This window comes from Pinus tabuliformis, chromosome J (assembly GCF_031772625.1).
Source record: "Pinus tabuliformis cultivar Carrire ecotype Pingquan chromosome J, CPIR1, whole genome shotgun sequence".
Lineage (NCBI taxonomy): Eukaryota > Viridiplantae > Streptophyta > Pinopsida > Pinales > Pinaceae > Pinus > Pinus tabuliformis.
This window is the reverse complement of record NC_142295.1, coordinates 1,597,328,192-1,597,331,961: the sequence shown is the minus strand read 5'-3', so window position 1 is coordinate 1,597,331,961 and position 3,770 is coordinate 1,597,328,192.

The window sequence follows — 3,770 nt, the reverse complement described above, 5'->3', positions numbered from 1 at the left end:
CACACTTTTCCCAACTCTTTCATGGATATCGAACTTGTGATAGAGAGTGTGTCCAAATAAATTCAATCTTTTCCAATAAATAGGCTTTTGGTGAGGTCGAATTTCCTAGTTGAGGCCGACTTGATCTCCTTGAGGCTGACTTGGTGTGGAGGTTACATAATTTATCTTTGACTAAAAAATAATTCCTTTTACATCATTCGAAAGCCCAAGAATGGTCTCATAAAATATACAATGACTCAATATTAATCCTAGGAGTCCACAATAGGGACTTTGACTGATAAAATGATGACCCAAGCATGAAAACCATGCTTTAATAAGTCATTGTAACAATAATAAAAATTATTTTGATAAATACATTTATGAAGTATGAACCTAGTTACATTTTTCAAAACCCTTCTCTCTCTCTCTCTCTCTCTCTCTCTCTCCCCCCCCCCCCCCCCCATATCTATCTCTCTTCCTCCCTCCCTATCTTTGTCTATCTCTTCTTCCCTCTCTGCCCCCTCCATCTATATCTCTATCTTCCATTATTTCTTGTTTGTCTCTCTATCTCCCCCACCAAACATACACTCTCTCTCTCCCTCTCTCTCTCTCTCTCTCTCTCTCTCTCTCCATATCTATCTCTCTTCCTCCCTCCCTCTCTTTGCCTCTCTCTTCTTCCCTCTCTCCCACCTCCATCTATATCTCTATCTCCACCTATCTCTCCTCCTTTGCCTCTCCTTCTCACCCCAAAAACATACACACACTCTCTCCATATCTATCTATCTCTATCTCCCTCCCTCTTCCTCTCCCTGTCTCTTCCCCTTCTCTTTCTCTTCCCACTCTCTCTCTCTCTCTCTCTCTCTCTCTCTCTCTCTCACTCATTGTATCTCCATCTCTCCCTTGTCACTACGTCTCACTCTATGTCTTTCTTCTTCCCTCCCTCTCTCACCCCCTCCAAATCCATCTCTTCTCCCCCCGACCCCTCTCTCTCCTTCTGTTTCTTAAGTCCTCTGTCTTCCTTTGTCTCTATCCCTTTGTCTCCCACCTCCCTTTGTATCTCCCACCATCACACTCTCTCTCTCCGTTGTCCAACTATATCACTATCTCCCTCACTCTCTCCTTCTCTCTCTCCCCCTCTCTCCCCCCTCCATATCTATGTCTCCCTCTATCTCTCTACCCCTTCTTTCCCTATATTTATCCTCTCCTTTTCTCTCTCTTCCCTCGTCTCTCCCTCATTCCATATTCATCTCTCTCTTATCACTCCCTCTCTCTTCACCTCTATCTTTGAATGTATTTGTTCTTCCCTCCCTCTCTTTCCCCCTCCAAATCCATCTCTCTCTCCTTCTCTCTCCCCCCTCCTCTCTCTCATCCTTCCTCTCTCTCCCACCTTTGTCTCTCTCTCCCCCACTCTATTCACCCTCCACCTCACTGTCTCTCTGTTTCTTAAATACAATCCCATTGTATGGTATTTAATAAAGTATCAAAATAAAAATTAAAAAAACATATTTGGTTGTAAAATATTAAACCTATATTTTGGATCAATCATGTCAAAGAAAATACAATAATAAATAAATTAAAAGAGTGAAGCACTATCTTTTCTCTATCATTGTTAGTCACTTTTCTTTCTCTCTTTGCTTGGATCCTTGGTTAAGATGCATCTATCCCAGCTCTTTATAATATTATTTATATTATATAAATTTCACACACACACACACATATATATAAGTATTCTAATTTTTAATTTCATTGAAACCTCGATTTAATCTCTATGGGAATATTTTTAGTAGTCGTGAGGATGGAGGGATCCAGGGTTTAGATATACTCAAAAGTAATTACAACCTTTTCCATTTTAGATTTAATTAAAAAATGTCATAAAATTAAATTAAAATAAAATATTTATTTTGATTGTGAAATAAGTTATGGTTTATTGGCATGTGGTATTGATAAGCCATGGTATTGGCCCATGGTATTGTAATTGAATAATTTAAATCTTAGATTCATAACATATAATCAAAAGCCTACATGACCCATGGTATTGATAAACCATGGTATAGGCCCATGGTATTATGATTTTCTTATATCTAGAAAATTATTTGTAATTTTATTAATAAAAACAAAATAAAAACATAAAAAATTAAATTTTATTATTTTTATTATTTGGCTCAAACCTATTTATTGCACTAAGAATAACTAAAAAGGACATGGAAGATTGTTTTGTTTACACTCTTGGCACAATTAAAACATATAAAGCCGACATATATTGTCTCTCTCTCTCTCTCTCTCTCTCTCTCTCTCTCTAGATATATATATATATATATATATATATCTATATATATATATATATATAGACATTTAAATTATTTGACAAACTTTCTTACATTACATCTGCATTACATCTACACATATACTTTATGCTCTCGACACAATAATATAAATCAATATGCAAGTTAAAGGTGGAGGAGCAGCCAGGATGGGACATAGAAATAGGAAGAATCGACCCCAATTTTTCATCAAAAAAATCACTATTAAACTAACATTTCCCACTGCTTCGAGGCTGGGAGTCAATGTATAATGATTAAGATTGTTTTTTTATATTGTTACAGTGATTAACACACAGACTACAACTTTACATCAGTAAGAGAGGGGAGACAACATTTAGTGAATCACATAGTTATATGTTTCTAAGAGACGTTGGGTCCAGAGGTGCCACACACTACTACAAATGATATTTTTTTCACATTTGAATGTTACAGGTAGATTCCAGGGAATGAAAGTGGAAAGAAGAAGAGTGGAGCCAGAAAGGTAAAAAACCATTACTCTAGGAGATGCTTAAAATTCAAAAGGTTTACTAATCATTTTCCTATTGAGGCCATAGTAGCCAAAGGTTGAAGAAATTCAGGAAGAATAACAACATATACAATTCAAAATCTATCACAACTCTTCAAATATTTTTTTGGAGCAAGGGGAGACAAAACAAAGATACTTAACAACACATGCATGAAGAAAATTCACATTTGAAGAATATGTTTTCCACAGGTATGAATTTTAGGCTTTCAATCTTTAGTTTTGAGTGATATAGGGGATAATTCCCAGAGATTTTCAATCAATTCTCCAGTATCATATGAAACCAGAGGAGACAAGATTAGGGGGGACTTTTTACGATTAATTTTGAATTGCATGGATCCCAGTCATCATAGCCATTGAGAATTGGAATTTAATCCACTAGTAGGTAGGTAGGATATTGGATCAGATCTCAAAATCTCTTGAGAGCACCACATTTACTAGGTGGGAGGCTCGAGGCATACTCCCATTAGACTTTCCTTTCTCTAGTGCACTAGTCATTGTGAGGTTTTTTCTGAGGGACCACATTCAGTGACATTGCCCTGCTAGTTTCAGAAGGGGCTGAGGTGGAATTAATCTTGGGCTCTCTTGTCTAGTCGGATTGCACTATCAGAGGGGGGTCGTGGAGGCTTTTCATTTCCATATGTTGGACTTCGGGATGGGGCATCTATACAACATGCAAGAGTTATGCTCACACTCCCCTGAGAAGGTGATTGATTTCATGGTATAGGTTGAACGAGAGGCAAAAACTCACAAGTGTTTTTCACATTCCACATCTCCTATTTTGAGAAATACTAATGCAGGGGTTGAAGTGATTTCAAGAAATGGAAATGTTCATAATTTCCCATAGAATCACCTCGGCAATCATAAGGGTAAAAAAAACCTCTCAAGGCGGTGATCAATGGACAACCGTTAACTCTAGAACCCGAGTCTTTTTTGGAGAGCGTTGA